Below are 17392 nucleotides of genomic sequence, written 5' to 3' on the forward strand. Positions count from 1 at the left end.
ATCCTAAGAAAGCATTTTTCTTTCCTGGATGGATCATTCAGGCTTCCCATCTGAGTACACCCAAGCCCTTCTATAAATTTAGTAGTTGAAATTAGGTAAATTATGAAAGATTATTTATTTATTTATTTATTTTTTCCTAACAGGTGATTTTTCTATTAGTGTTTCTCTGAAGCAAATTTTAGTCTTGATTTAAAATTCAGATTAACTTCTGACTTTTTTTTTTTATTATTATTTTTATTAATTCCTTAGGCACATAATTATCATTTACATACATATAATTTTTCTGTAGGACAAGAATGTGCCACACCATGCCTATATTAAAATATTTATCTATTCTTTGTATTGTATAATTATTGATATATATTTATTTATTTTTATTTTATTCAGTTACCAAGACCAGTGCAGGTTCCTTACAATTTTGCTATTTGTAAAGTAATACAAGGGTATTAAGATAGGCCTCTGTTTTTATCTACTTAATGAAAGGCTCTTTCCTGAATTATAAATGACAAAATATCAGAGAACTTAGGGAGAAAACAAACATTTCAGTTAATCATTGAATGTAAATCAAACACTTGCATATTTATGCAAAACTTACCAGAATTATCTAAACCTCATTATTAAATTATCTAATTATAAATTATCTAATTATCTAAATGGAGGACAGAATCAGAAAAAAACTCACATGGTGCTATGTTTTGGATTTGTGTTGCAAATGGTGTTGATAACACACCAATATTTTAGTTGTTTCTTCAGAGTGTTTAAACAGAGACGAGATCTTTTCTGTTTCTCACAGTGCCCCAAGAAGAGGGGACTCAGCCAGAACAGCTGACACTAACTGGACAAAAGGATATCCCATAATATTGTGCTTAACAATAAGAGCTAGGAGAAAAAAGGAGGAGGGAGGGGGGACATTTGGAGTTATGTAGTCTGTCTTCCCAAGTAATTATTAGCTGTGTTGAAGGCCTAGATTCCTGGAAATGGCTGAACATCTGCTTGCCAATGGGAAGTAGTGAATGGACTCCTTATTTTGCTTTGCTTGAGCATGCAGCTTTTGCTTTACCTATTAAACAGTCTTTATCTCAACCCATGAGTTTTCTCACTTTTGTCCTCCTGATTCTCTACCTCACACCACTGTGGGGATTCTCTTATTAAATTTATATTAACAGATTAAGTCACTAAATGCTTTTTCCAGAATCTTACGTGTCAATTATAATTAACTTTTACTTCACTTCAGGTGCCATTTTACTTGTACTAGGGAATTTGACTCTACATATTATATGCCAAACAAACGTAGTTACTTTTTACTTTACCTTTTATTTAAAAAATGAAATGTATAAAAATATTTTAGATAATTATTTAGATTACTGGAGCTAACTGTGTTCACAACTCTGTAGCATGTAGTCAGACATTTTGTTTAAACTACTTTAGAACAGACCAGAACTACTATTGCTTAGCAACACTTACCACAAGGTTATTCCGATGTGTTGTTATTGAATAGAAGAACAGGGGGAAATGTCTGGATACTGAAGTCTGGATTCTCAAACAGGATTTTTAAGTCTTGTAATTGCATCTTTGCATGACACATTTAAAGAACTAAGAACTTTTAGGCACCTGAAAATAAAGATGGTCTTTTGATAGGTACTTGAAGAAGGTCATGGCTTAAGTACTTAATAAAAACAGATTTTTAAATCCACCAATTTGTATTTGATATACACAAATATTTATCTAATTTTCTCATTAAAATAAGGGGAAATAAAATGGTATTAGAAAAATATTAAATTAGTGAGAATATATTCAATCCAAATAATCTGGAGTGTTATGGGATAGAAACATACTCCACTGATATTAGAATATTTTCTTTTGCAAGCACAGTTTATTAAACCTCTGATGAGAATGCTTTCTTAACTGCCTCCTTAGCTACTGGCTTTGTTAAGGTCATGTATTTCCCTGTCCTCTCTCAGTCTCTTTCCTTGTTTCAAGTTCACCAAATAACCATACTTAATCACATTATCCTTGCCTTTCAGTCCTTAATGTTTTGGCCCACGCCCTACCTGCCAGTCCATTCTGCATCATTAACTACTTCTGGTTTTTGTTTTTCAGCAGCAGATCCTAGCCTTTATCACAGATCCTAGCAGATCCTAGCCTTTATCACCCTCTCTCAAATCTATTTCCCCCCCCAAAAAAAATTTCTAATTCTTGTCCTCAAAGAGCATCTACAATATATATATATTATATATATATTTATTTATAAATATACATATATATATTTTCAGCCAAGAGTCAGACTATCTCTAAAAGGAATCCTAAAATAGTGTGACATACAGAATCTGGTTTACTTAACACAACCTTATAACATATCAAAAGAAAGAACTATTATTCCATGTAACATAGAAGAAAAAGTCACAGACTTGAAGTGTCAAGACTTCATGATACTCAGTGAAGAAGAAACAACAGCAGAATGGAAAAAAACATGCATTATGAAACTGTATTTGCAAAGGAGAGGCCTTGCAGAGAGATCTTGACAAATATGAAGGCTGGGCAATCACCAAAAATACAAAGTTTAACAAGGGCAAGTGCTGGATTCTGCACGTGGGATGGAGCAACCCCCAGTATAGACTGGGGGACAAGAGGCTGGAGAGCAACCCCATAGAAAGAAAACCAGAGGTTTTGGTTAGCAGTCAGTTGAACATGAGTCAACAGTGTGCCCTGGCAGCTCAGAGGGCCAACCGTACCCTGGGGTGCATCAGGCACAGCATGGCTAGCTGACTGAGAGAAGGGATTGTCGCACTCTGCTCTGATGTGGCCTCACCTCATTCAACATCTCCATTTCGGGGCACCACAGCATAAGAAGGACATTAAACTATTAGAGAGTGTCCAAAGGAGGACTACAAAAATGACTAAGGGTCTGGAGGGGAATATGTATGAGGAGTGGATGAAGGCACTTGGATTGTTCAGCTCAGAGTAGAGGAGGCGGACAGGAAGCCTCATGGCGGCATGCAGCTTCCTCATGAGGGGAGCGGAGGGGCAGGTGCTGAGCTCTGCTCTCTGGGGACACAACAGGACCCAAGGGAATGGCATGGAGCTGTGACAGGGACAGTTCAGGCTGGATGTCAGGAAAAGTTTCTTCACCGAGAGGGTGGTTGGTCACTGGAAATGGCTCCCTGGGGAAGTGGTCATGGCGAGCATGCTGGAGATCAAGAAGGGTTTGGACAATGGCCTCAGACTTGTGGTCTGACTTGGGGATGGTCCTGTGTGGAGCCAGGAGTTAGACTCAATGGTGCTTCTGGATCTCTTCCAACTCAGGATATTCTATGATCTTACGATTCTCTGATTCTATGAGAACTGATGTGTTATTTCATTTGTTCAAATGTTTAAGGATATGTGTCCATTCCTTTAAGAAACAATACTAAAAGTGCAAAAACAAACTATTCCCCTGCAGCAAGAAAAGATAACATGCATAATAAAATATCAAGATTAAATTACAGCTTTTCATTGATCACAGAGGTGTAAAAGAGCATTTTGATGTTGTGGAACTCGAGGCTGAGACTGGGAATGATAAGGTTGAGTCCCTGTGGGTTAGGATCGGCAGGAAGGCCAACAAGGCAAGCATTCTGGTGGGGGTCTGTTACAGACCGCCAAACCAGGATGAGGAGATGGATGAGGAATTCTACAGGCAGCTGACAAAAGTTGCAAAATCATCATCTCTTGTCCTCGTGGGGGACTTCAACTTCCCAGACATATCCTGGAAATGCAATATAGCTCAAAGGAAGCAGTCTAGGAGGTTTCCGGAGAGCGTGGAAGATAGTTTCCTGACACAGTTGGATAGTGAGCCTACCAGGGGAGGTGCCCCGCTGGACCTTCTGTTCACAAACATAGAAGGACTGGTGGGAGATGTGGTGGTCAGGAGCTGTCTTGGGCAGAGTGACCATGAAATGGTAGAGTTCTCTATTTTTGGCGAAGTCAGGAGGGGGACCAGTAAAACTGCTGTCTTGGACTTCCGGAGGGCTGACTTTGAGCTGTTCAGGACACTGGTTGGCAGAGTCCCTTGGGAGGCACTTCTGAAGGGCAGAGGAATCCAGCAAGGCTGGGCACTCCTCAAGAAGGATATCTTAAAGTCTCAGGAGTGGTCTGTCCCCACATGCCCAAAGACGAGCCAGCCCGGAAAAAGACCGGCCTGGCTGAACAGAGAGTTGTGGCTAGAGCTTAGGAAAAAAAAGAGGGTTTATGATCTTTGGAAAAGAGGGCGGGCAACTCAGGAGGACTATAAAGATGTTGTACGGATTTGTAGGGACGAAATTGGAAAGGCCAAAGCTCATCTGGAGCTCAATCTGGCTACTGCTGTTAAAGATAACAGAAAATGTTTTTATAAATACATAAACACAAAAAGGAGGACAAAGGAGAATCTCCATCCTTTACTGGATGCGGGGGGAAACTTAGTGACAAGAGATGAGGAAAAGGCTGAGGTGCTTAATGCCTTCTTTGCCTCAGTCTTTAGCAGCAAGACCAGTTGTTCTCCGGATACCCAGTACCCTGAGCTGGTGAAAGGGGATGGGGAGCAGATTGTGGCCCTCATAATCCATGAGGAAATGGTTGGCAACCTGCTACAGCACTTAGATGTATGCAAGTCGATGGGGCCGGATGGGATCCACCCGAGGGTGCTGAGAGAACTGTCTGAAGAGCTGGCTAAGCCGCTTTCCATCATTTATCAGCAGTCCTGGCTATCAGGAGAGGTCCCAGTCGACTGGCGGCTAGCAAGCATGACGCCCATCTACAAGAAGGGCCAGAAGGTAGACCCGGGAAACTATAGGCCTGTTAGTTTGACCTCAGTGCCAGGGAAGCTCATGGAGCAGATTATCTTGAGTGTCATCACGCGGCACTTGCAGGGCAACCAGGCGATCAGGCCCAGTCAGCATGGGTTTATGAAAGGCAGGTCCTGCTTGATGAGCCTGATCTCCTTCTATGACAAAGTGACGCGCTTAGTGGATGAGGGAAAGGCTGTGGATGTGGTCTACCTTGACCTCAGTAAGGCTTTTGACACCGTTTCCCACAGCATTCTCCTCGAGAAACTGGCTGCTCTTGGCTTGGACTGGCATACGCTTTGTTGGATTAGAAACTGGCTGGATAGCCGGGCCCAAAGAGTCATGGTGAATGGATTTAAATCCAGTTGGAGGCTGGTGACTAGTGGAGTCCCCCAGGGCTCAGTACTAGGGCCAGTTCTCTTTAATATCTTTATCGATGATCTGAATGAGGGGATCGAGTGCACCCTCAGTAAATTTGCAGACAACACCAAGTTAGGTGCGTGTGTCGATCTGCTTGAGGGAAGGAAGGCTCTGCAGGGGGATCTGGATAGGCTGGACCTATGGGCTGAGGTCAACTGTATGAAGTTCAACAAGGGTCCTGCACCTGGGGCGTAACAACCCCAAGCAGCGCTACAGGCTGGGAGATGAGTGGTTAGAAAGCTGCCTGGCAGAGAAGGACCTGGGAGAATTGGTTGATAGTCAGCTGAATATGAGCCAGCAGTGTGCTCAGGTGGCCAGGAGGGCCAAGAGCATCCTGGCTTGTATCAGAAACAGTGTGGTCAGCAAGGCTAGGGAGGTGATTGTCCCCCTGTACTCGGCTCTGGTGAGGCCGCACCTTGAGTACTGTGTTCAGTTTTGGGCCCCTCGCTACAAGAAGGACATGGAGGTGCTTGAGAGAGTCCAGAGAAGGGCAACGAAGCTGGTGAGGGGTCTGGAGAACAAGTCTTATGAGGAGCAGCTGAGGGAGCTGGGATTGTTCGGCCTGGAGAAGAGGAGGCTCAGGGGCAACCGTATTGCACTCTAAATATACCTTAAAGGAGGCTGTAGCGAGGTGCGGGTTGGTCCACTCTCCCACGTGCCTGGTGAAAGGACGAGGGGAATGGGCTAAAGTTGCACCAAGGGAGGTTTAGGTTGGATAGTAGGAATAACTTGTTTACTGAAAGGGTTGTCAGGCGTTGGAATAGGCTGCCCAGGGAAGTGGTTGAGTCACCATCCCTGGAGGTCTTTAAGAGACGTTTAGATGTAGAGCTTAGTGATATGGTTTAGTGGAGGACTTTAGTGTTAGGACAGAGATTGGACTCGGTGATCTTGGAGGTCTCTTCCAACCTAGTTGATTCTGTGATTAGAAAAACAAACAAACAAACAAACAAAAACAAACAAAAAAAACCCACAGCCCAGTTACTAGTATGTTCATTTTATCTATGCAAGCATATAGTTTTGTTTGGTTTGATTATTTTTTTCAAAGAGATTACATGACTTTTATCTTTTCATGAGTAACTCATTTCTGTGTTTTTGTTTGTTTGCTTGTTTGTTTTTGAGTGTTCCAAAAAATAAATCAGCTGTGAAAGAGAGCTGTTCATTTCACAGAGGGACCTTTCAGCTTCATTTGTGGAGTTCTGGAAGTTTAGTTTGCCAATTAAATTTGATGACACCAGGAGACATTACCTCTTAAAGTAATAAAGTCTTTAAAATTTGAATTTCTTTTCAGTTTTATAAAGTTATGGAAAGAAATATGGAGGTGTTCAAGACCATGTTAGATGAAGCCCTGCGCAACCTATCTAGTAGGTGGTGTCCCTGCCTATGGCAGGGGGGGTGGCACTAGATGATCCTTGAGGTCCCTTCCAACGCAGGTCATTCTTTGATTCTATGATTCTAAATTAGAGATTTTCAGTGCCCAGTGGGATGAAGGCCTAAGCAACCTGGTCTGAGCAGCAGGTTGGAGTGTCTGGCCTCAAGTTTCCTTTCAGTCTGTCTTTTTAATGATTATCTAGTTCCAAATGTTTAAAATTTTGTCCTTTCTTAACGTGAAAAATGTTAGAACCTTCCAAGAATTATATTTTATGGTAAATCCAAAATTTTAATTATTAAATGTGCTCAACTTACAGGTATTTGGTATATGGTGGATAGTAACATGTATATGTACATATTTATAGTTGTTTATCGCTTTTCTTGGATTACCTAATTTAGCTTAATTTAGAGTAATACAGTGAACATTCTGACATTTTGCCTTGAACTTGGAATGTCTTCAGCTTCTTGTCAGAGCCTCTCTGAGGCTCCAGCATTGTCTTATTGTGTTTAACAAGTAACACAAATGAACTACCCTGGTTCTCCAAATTGCAAAAGCTTTTCATTGTATGAAAAGTAGCATGGTAATTTTAAAAATTCAAAAGGAACTGTAAATGATTTGTTGCTCTTTTTACCCCTTTGGGGAGTAGAGATTCACAATCATACTTACATATTTTTTTCTGCTTGTTCATCAATATTTGTTCTAACCACTTTTACTTCAAATGGACTGGACATTTTCAAGGAGTTGTCATTGTGAACAGACACATCCTGGCCTTGAACAGAGTGGTATGATCTCACTGACTGTCTAGGAAGATAGAATAAAAACCTATGACAAGACCTTATGCATAAGAGGAAGCTAGGAAAGCAAGGAAGGAAGGAAGGAAGGAAGGAAGGAAGGAAGGAAGGAAGGAAGGAAGGAAGGAAGGAAGGAAGGAAAAAACAAAAACAGCAAAACAAACAAACAAAAACCTACCAACCACAACAACAACAACAAAGAGCCAGGTCTGTGGTTCAGTATCAGCTGAAACAAATCAGGATGCAGGTTACTACATGATTCATGGTCCAAACTCCAAAGGAAATGCTAAAAGTAACTCAGCAGGTGCCTGGTTTTGAGTCATTACAAGTATCATAGGGTGAATTAATTGTTTAAGTTATGACCAACGCATTCAGAATTGTATTCATCTGGTAAATGTGTGCAAGCAGCACAATTCTGCTGCCCTGCCTATAGTCCCTAATGATTTACAGAATGTCTCCTGAATTTTGCAGTCCCTAAATGCTGCTATGATGCAGCAGCTACTGTTCTTGAGGACAAAGTAAGAGTTTATCTTTCTGAATGACACATTCTTCCTACTGAGCTCAGATTTCATTACAAGAGTGATCTGTGGCCCTTCACAGCTTGCCAGCAAGAGTGGCAGAGTCTCTCATTTATGAGATGGTAATCCCTTTCTTCTCCAGAAAAATAGTCTTTTCTCTACTGTACTTCTCATAATGTACCATACACTTTTTCTCCAAAAGGAAAAGAATAGCTACACAGAGAAGCAGAAATTCCAGATATTTTATTTACAGACTTAATTGTATTCTGGTTTGATTTTGATAGGTAATATGCACATGCTTCCTTCATAAGCAAGGTTTATTCTGTTAGGTTTATTCTGGTAAGTTTTCTGGTAAAGGTTTATTCTGAGTAAACTTCTCAGTCTGTCATCTTCAAATTAAAGACTATCACATTTTAATAGTTTAATCTGTGAATTAATATTTAGCATTCCAATTTACAGGGCTGTTGAGAACTATGTATCAGCAAAAAACAGAGATAATTAAATGACCACAGAACCACTGATTTCCTCCTTTCCTTCTTTCCTAACTAGCTGGAGTAAAATTGAAATTCAAAGATTACCTGCTTATATGGATGGCTGCATGTTGTCAAAAACATTCAGATTACACATTGGACTGCATCACGTACTCAGGAAGATGTTCATCTTAAAAAGTGAAAACAAAAAATGAAGTGAAAAGTGAAAACTTAATGAAGGAAATGAAGTAAAAAGTGAAGACTTAAAAAATGAAACCAAACCAAAGACTCACCACACCACTCCATCAAAACTCAAGAAAGTGGAACCACATTCTATATTATTCCATTTAGATTTGTGTCTCCATGCTTTTGGCAGCAGGGTGAAAGTTATTGTCAAGTGTCTAACAATTTTATATAGACCTTTTCTCCCTTCTCTAGCCAGACTAATCTGCAAACTGTTTTCCAACTCTTTCCTTATCTGGCTGGAGGCCAGATAAGCTCAATTTGTTCTTTCACTAAGATGCTTCTTGGTCTGCCTGTGAAAAGTCAAAGGAAAAATAACCTCTGTGAAGTCAGGGAAATCATTAATAGAGAGTATTGAAAATACTGTCTCACATCTCCTGATTTAACTTAAAATAATGCTGACTTTTTATAATAAAAAAACTGTGGGCTTTCCCAAGTTATGTGGAACAGATGTTGCCAACAGCATTAACATTATATCTGCTGAAGAATTCAGTGCAATTTAAACTGAATACTAAAATGAAGGTATTTGTGATTCTTGTACATTAATTAGAACTCACACAATGCTCTTAATGCAGGTTTGTGTGATGACTTTTCAATAAATAAATAAAAATACAATGGAAAGACAGTGTGAGTCTGATAGTAAATGTATTCTTACAAATAAATGTTACTTTTCTATGGAAGGCAAAAACAAAGAAACAAAAACAAAACAAAAAAAAACCCTTCACACTCATCTAAACATGGACTTCATAACTTCTAACTAATCCTTCCATAAAACAGGGCAGTTTGTACTGTTCACAGGAGGTTGGTTGTTTTTGTTTGTTTGTTTCCTGTTATATGACAGCCATTGGTTGGCTGTAGTACACTTATGTAATATATGGATATTTCTCTTATACATTTAGAGGCTGAATAAGCACAAACTTCGTATATGTCCATGCTTGTTACTGAAGTCAAGCCAATGTAATACACTGCTTTGGGCTACTCTAAACTGTGGGTGGTCATATTTTTTTTTGCATAATGGTTTAATCTTGTGGTGTATATTTTTATCAGGCCACCAGTCTGTTTTCTTTATAACTTGTTGACACAGATGTTTAAGAAAAGGCTTAAATTATCTATGGGCATTAAATCCCTATGGCTCACTAGAACAAGGCAATGATATTAATATGAAACCTCTTTGTCTGATAGGAAATGTAGATAATTTTCTTCAGGGCTACAACTGAAATGACACTTTAACTGCATTACTCTGAAAAACTGATACCTTTTTTTAGCACCATTAAGAGGGCCTTCTCAATGTAAAAAATATATTTTTTCTTTGCTCTAAAATGTTAGCATATATGTGTGTCTGGAGGTAGCAGTTGTTGCACTGCTCTCAGCAAGTTACCTCGGTGCAACAACCTGGATAATCTAAGGCAAACTAGAGACGATATTGGGAATCTCATTACTATATGTCCCTGACTTCTACTTTCCATTCAGGTCTAAAAAGGATGTCTGTGATACAGGTAGCCACCCAGCATGACAATTTAAAAGATGAACATGACTTCAAAGCGATCGTTGTCTGAAGAGGTGAACTCTTCAGGTACTCTGTTTGTGATTGTTTCCATCTCATTTAAACACTGGGAGATGCCATAGTCTTGTTAAGCATGCTATTTTCACTACTGCTTTGTGTCTTGACGGAAGGAATCAAAATATTCTGTTTTCACAGTTTGCCAGTTTACCCTTACTAGCACGTGTGTTTTGTCGTTATTGTTATTTTTGTTTGTTTTTGTTTCATTTGTTTTCTAAAGTTTAGCATCTGTCCTTCTTAAAAATTAAAGATGAATAATCCTATGATTCATCTGCAATCTTGGCATACAGTAGATTTTTATTCAGACTCGTCACTAAGCTTCAGACTCCTCAGTTTGGGAAGCCCTACTTGGCATTAAAACTACAGTTTAATACAAGTGTTGTGCTTGATGGCTTCTTGAAAATAGGATAGTGTGAAAACATAAGATCTTTTCTGAAATAATATACTACTGATGTCTTCAAGGTTAAAACATCTGAATTTTATATCTCTAAATTTTGTGCTCCAGACAGCAGCAAAAGGTGAAATGTTTCTGTGGATTTTTACTTTTAAGTATTTGATTATTTTCTAAAGATTTCACAAGATGAACTTAGTGTTCTTTCTTTCCTATTATCTACGATTGACTCCATGTCTAGAAAAGTTTAACTTTCCCTTTACCAAAACATTGACAAAATGCGTAAATAACATGATATGCCATATGCCATATGCTTGTCTGTGTCAAATACTGTCTGATAATTTTTGAACTTGTAACTCATTTCCAGAGGTTCATTTACATATCTCCCTGATGTACCTGCAGAAGCCCTTCTTGCTGCTTTTTATGCCCCCTTCCAGATTCAGCTGCAGGTGGGCTTTGACTTTCTAAACCTATCTCTGCACAGTTTGACAGTGGAACACTATTCTCTCCAGGATTATATTTCATAGGATTATTCCAAGCAGGCCCCCAGAGTCCTAAATTTGATCTCCCAAAAATCAAGGTTGTGATACTGCTTTTTCCCGCTGCCTTTTATCACACCCCCTTACAGGATACTGGACTTCACCTTCTTATGGTCACTGCAGCCAAGGTTGCCCCCAGGCTTCTTATTACCCACCAGTACTTCATTATATGTAAGTATCAGGTTCAGCAGAGCACCTCCCCTCATCATCTCCTTGATCATCTGTGCCAGGAAGTTGTCATCAGTGTACCCACCACAACACTACCCAGGGTGATCTGCCCACTAATCATTAACTTTAAACTCTCAAGTGGCTCATAATTCAACCCAAAGCAGAACTCTATGCATTTCCACTGCTCTTTCACATAAGGTCAACTCTTCCTCCTTGCCTTATTCCCACTCTGTTCTTCCACGTAAGATCAGCTCCCGCTCCTTGCCTTCTTCCAACCCTGTTCTTCCTAAACACCTTATATCCTTTCAGTGCAGGACTCCAGTTGCGTTACCTGTCTCACCACATGTGAACCCAAAGAGACTGTATAACACAGATCTCCTTTTTGCTCCCCATGTTGGATACCTTTGTGGATTCTCTCATTTCCTTCAGAGAGGAAACCAGTCAACAGAGATTAAACCCCTACTCCAGATCAAAGCTCTGAAAGCCCTTGGAAAATCTGCTACAGTACTACCTTAATGCAATTTCACTTGTTGATATATAGATATCACCATTTCCAAAGGGACACCAATAGGAAAAGATAATATTTTTGGCCTGTTGAAGTGTCTCTTCATTCCTCCCATCTCTACGGAAAAGCTTTTGGAGAATACCTCTCCCTAGAAGAAAGTATGATCTCATGTGGCTTTGTGAATGACCAGTCGGTAGGATGTTAGGACATCTCTGTGTGTGTGTGCATGTGTGTGTGAATGTACAGTATGGTGAGTAGAAAAGACTATTTTACCTCTTGACCCTCCATGAGGAAAAGGATACACGTTCATCAAGAAAAAAGAAAAAATAAATAGAAAAACTGATTGCAAAGGGTGAATATTTTCTTCATAAAATTCTGAAAGATGATTTTGGTTTAGTTTTTTTTTTTTTTCCTCCAGATTTTTTCACGGTATGTAAATATTTTCCTTAGAAACTTTTGAAATCCCCAAATCTCTTACTTACTGGTGAAAAAAAAAAGAAAATACATTTATTTCTAAAAAATAGACACACACATATAGAATCATAGAATGGCCTGGATTGGAAGGGACCTCAAAGATTATCTAGTTCCAACCCCCTGTCATAGGGAGGGATGCCACCCACTAGATCAGGTTGCTCTGGGCATCATCTAACCTGGTCATGAACACCTCCAGGGATGGGACATCCACAACCTCTCTGGGCAACCTGTTCCAGTGCCTCATCACCCTCTGAGTGAAGAATTTCCTTCTAACCTCTAAATCTCCCTCTTTTAGTTTAAAACCATTCCCCCTTGTCTGATCATAATCTACGTGAGTAAAGAGTCCTTAATCCTTTTTATAAGTCCCCTTTAAGTATTGAAAGGCTGCAATGAGGTCACCCCAGAGCCTCTCAGGCTGAACATCCCCAGCTGTCTCAGCCTGTCTTCATAGGAGAGGTGCTCCAGCCCCTTGATCATCTTTGTGGCCCTCCTCTGGACCTGCTCTAACAGCTCCACATCCTTCTTCCACTAGGGGCCCCAGACCTGGACACAGCACTCCAAGTGGGACCTCACAAGGGCGGAGCAGAGGGGGACAATCACCTCCCTCAATCTGCTGGCCACTCCTTTTTTTTAATGCAGCCCAGTATGCAGTTGGCCTTCTGGGCTGCAAGCGCACACTATGAGCACTGCATTTATATACAAATAAAGACTCAAGTGAGGTGTGAAATTTAGCACCCGTAATTAAACTTTGTTTCCTTAGTGTTCTTCCAGGACTTCAATTTAATTTAAACATTTCTTTGACAAGACTAGCTTCAGCTAGTTCCTCGAATGTCTTTCTGTCTTCTGAATTAATTCCATCTGCTTTTTTTTTCTGTTTAAGGCTAATCTTTTCACCTGATTTCCACCTTGAAATAGTAAAATACTTGCATTTATAAAAAATATTTATTCGTGATTTAAACTATTTAATTCAGGTAGGCTTATTTAATTTCTACCATATTACCTATTACTTTTTGGTCTGAGGACTTTCATCAAAGTCTGCGTATTCCAATCAATTGTCTGTACTTGCTAGCTAAAAAAGTTGGTGTTGTGTTTGTTTGTTTGTTTTATGCTACAGTTAATATATATACATACGTAAATATATATGTGGCTAAAATTCCCAGAAATTGTTACAGATTGATTTTCTTATCTTAGAATCAGTGTATTCTTGGTGACAAAAATGTCGTCAATTTACTGTACCATTTATTCTATGGAATATTTGACCCTTCCCTGTCCTTTAATTACTCTCCTTTGTAGAGTTTGACATTCTCTGCCATGCCTAGCATAAATTTCCAGATGATAGGGGCAAAAGCCAATCATTTATCTACACAATATGTGTGCTTGAATACAGGAAAACACTATGTTTTGACAACATCATTTGTACTAAGAACTGTTTTTCCATACATTTTTTCTCTGAAGCCAACAGAACTGTTCAGAATACAGTACAATACAATCTGGCTGGGGAAAATAAAAAGAAGAAATTAATTTATTTTTTATTTTTTTCTCAAACTGGGACACGTTATACTTACATATTCCTATGTACTTTCATCAAGATATATAAAAAATACACTTTAGCCATCTAAAACAATGTATTTAATATTCCTCTTTCACTTTCAAACAAACAGTTAGCTCTTTACTACAGAGACTCTTGCTTAATATATAGAGAGCTGTGAAGCCTTATGGCTCATAATTATCGCCTATATAATGGCATTGTAAAAACAAAATTGCTTTCTGTAAGGAAAATTTCACTGTACTCTCTCTAAGATCCATGTATTCCTATCAACACCTACGTACTCGTACAGCTACAACACGCTTACAGATCTTCCAAATTAGCATTACTTTCACTAGCCTATTACTTTTCTAACTAAAATATTTTTTTCCAACTTTTCTGAAATAATTTTCATAGGTTTAGATTGATTTTTTTCTCTTTGTTACAAAAATTTATCATTTAAATTCTTAGTATTAATTCTTCTTCTAATTCTGAGTAGCCTATCTTTAAAATATCAAGGAAAAGCAAACAGAAAGGTTTTCCTAATTTTAAATCTAATCTGCTTCACATTGACCGACTATCCATTTTATTTTCACTACTGCAACACATTGCTAATGATAACTTTGTCTACTTTTCCTTGAATTTATAAAGCTTACAGCTTAAATAAAGGTAATTTGTCTAATGCTGTGAAATATAATTCAGTGCATCATTTGAAGTACAACTGTGTGGGTCATTCTATGTTTGCTGTTTATAGCAAAGCAGTTTATGAGTGTACATGAAGCTTGAGTTTCTTCACTGGTTTCTTAATCGTTGTTTACCCCTCAGTACAGTATTTAATAGTTCCCAGATTCATTATTCCCTTTGTCATTGTTGGAACTTTGTCAATGAAGGGACTTTAATTTACTTCGACATACTCTACATAATAAAGTATATTTTTATGACAGTACTCCCATAATCTCAATTTCTCAATTTCTAGTACTCTTTCTCGTGATATTGTGTACCATCAATTTCTAGGTGCAATACTAGTATCAATTTTTATTTCTGTAAACAATTTGCAACCATCCAACAGATCAAAAGGTTTTACTGACTTTACCATTACTGTTCTAATAAAAATAAGGTGCATTTGAAAAATGTTGATCACAAAAACATGTGCACTTTATTCCTACGCAGAAACAGCAGTAAATATTAATTTGAACTATTCTGTAAATACAACAATCAATTCTTTTTCTCTGTCTCTCTTGCAGTTGCAGTTAATTAGCATCATTTCCTGAATTTCTGTTACACTGGAACTGTCCAGAACAGACTGATAAAAAAATTATTTATGTATGTGTAAATCTCTGGCCATTAAGTTAATTTTGCAACCAGTCATTTTCTGTTGGACAACTACACTGTTTTTATAGAGGTATAAACAGTATATATGTATATATACATATATATATATATATATTTTTTTTTCCTCTTGGATTGAAATAAATACCAGCAGGAATTTACTTTACATGTGTACATTTTTCTTTATTTCTTTGGTTACTGAATCTGGATTTAGATGGCTAATATTTTATCTTGAATACCATATACAGATATTTTAAAAGTAAGTTTAGTTCATTTCACATAGACCATGCAAAGTTCCCAGAGATTAGGCAATCAAAGGGAGACTCCAGCTAGTCATTGTCTGTCCTCATTAGCTTTCCAGTTATATGATCTCCACATTCACTGTGCCATGCAAAGATGAGGGTCAAACCTGTCTTCCCCTCAATTACATGGCATTTTAAAGGTTTTTTAAAAAGGATGTCAATAGTTTTACACTTGAGGAAACAAAAAGCTGAGAGTGCAAGCTGACCTATATGTCCTTACCCGGATTTTTGACAGTAATTTGGAGATTGTTTCTTAGCTTCCCTCAGAAAAGCATCCACCTATGACAAAACCAATGACAGTGCAATTCAGACAGGGTTGATGAAACAGTAAAAGATGGTCTTGCAACAAGATAACTGCAACAGAAAATTCACTGTTATACGAGAATCATGTAGCAACAGAGAAAATAAAATAAAATACTGCTCTCAACAAATACATTCTTCCTCACAAAATACAAGAAATTCAAATTTCTTCCTCATTTTACAGGTTAATAAATTAAACATTATCTCTGATCTGAAACACACAAGAGTAAAACTGGGGTAAACTCACTCACTTCAGTTGATATACTCCAAATTTCACTGTTATAAATGATGTCAGCAACTTACTCTCTGACATTAAAATTGAGTTATTTAAAATGAGTTGGACAGCTATCTTATGCTTCGTCAAAATTATTTAAAACTACAATAACAACAAAAACAGAATAAATTAAATACATATCTTCAAAGTTTTCCAGCCTTTTTCAGACAGAGGACTGACCTTCAATCCTTGGATATAAAAATCAAGTTTTTGACAATTATATTTTAGTTGAACAGGTGGAGGTACATTTACCACAGCTGAAGATCTTTGGAATATGTCTACAAAAAATAAGGCTTCCAATAAAACTTTTAAAGTTATTAGAATGAGTGATTACAAACAAAAAATTAGAACGAAGAATGGAGTGTCTCACAAAACAGTTTCTCTCTTCGTGGATGGTACTTATGTACGATTTTTAAACTTCTTTACAGTTACTGTCTACTCTTTATTTCTCAACCATTGCAAGAAATGAGGCATACAGATTTTCTTTGTACTTTCTGGTGCAATTTGACTTTTTCTCAGTCATTTTACCACCTTTGTCACTCAAAATTTTCATAGCTTCTTACACAACAAATGAGCCATTAAAGAAAAAAGAAACAAACAAAAAATCTTTTTTTTTTCTTTTTCAAGATTTAGCACTTCAATTTTTCAAAAATTAAACTGGAAAGCTAATGATGGGAAAGGTAAGTCTCAGGATTCATTCCTTCTGCTGCATGCATTGGCAAAACAGCAGATAAAATTGAAATTAACAGTTATAATATTCTTTTCCTCAACCATTAAAATCATGGAATCACAGAATTGGTGAGGTTGGCAGGTTGGCAGGGAGCTTAGAAGGTCATCTGGTGCAAACTCACTGCTCATGCTGTGTTACCTACAGCAGGTTGGCGAGGGTCATGTCCAGGTTAGTTCTAAATATTTCCAAGGACAGATAATACACAAACTCACTGGGAAAACTGTGCTAGTGCTCAGTCATCCTCACAAAAAAAAAAAAAAGGCAAAAAAAAAAAAGCACGTGGTTCCTGATGTTCAGACAGCACATCTTGCATTGCAGTTTGTGTCCATTGCCTCTTGTCCTCCACTGGGCACCAGTGAATAAAAGCCTGGCTGCGTCGTCTTTGCACCCTCCCTACAGATATGTATAAGATCACCCTGAATCTTCTCTTCTTCAGGCTGAACAGTCCCAGCTCTCTTGGCCTTTTCTCACAGGAGAGATGCTCCAGTCCCTTAATGATCTGGGACTTGACTGTGCTCTCTTAGTTATGTTCATGTCTCTGAGGAGTCTAGAGCTGGATGTGGATGGACCACTCCAGTATTGGTCTCAGCAGTTCTGAGTACAGGGAAGTGATCACCTGCCTCAATCTGCTGGCAATACTTCTATTAATGCAGCCCAAGATAAAATTCATTGTAAAATATCAAA

General features: G+C 38.3%; 1 long non-coding RNA gene across 1 annotated transcript; it reads right to left on the reverse strand.

The window, feature by feature from the left end:
- Positions 1-683: 683 nt before the first annotated feature.
- On the reverse strand, positions 684-15684 carry LOC310895889. Its single transcript, XR_014581030.1, has 4 exons — positions 15625-15684; positions 8476-8557; positions 7255-7389; positions 684-1611 (listed from the first exon to the last, which is right to left on the reverse strand). It is a non-coding gene; the product is annotated as an uncharacterized lncRNA (long non-coding RNA).
- Positions 15685-17392: the final 1708 nt, after the last annotated feature.

The sequence above is a fragment of the Anser anser genome (genome assembly GCF_964211835.1).
Source record: "Anser anser genome assembly, chromosome: 2".
Taxonomy (NCBI): domain Eukaryota; kingdom Metazoa; phylum Chordata; class Aves; order Anseriformes; family Anatidae; genus Anser; species Anser anser.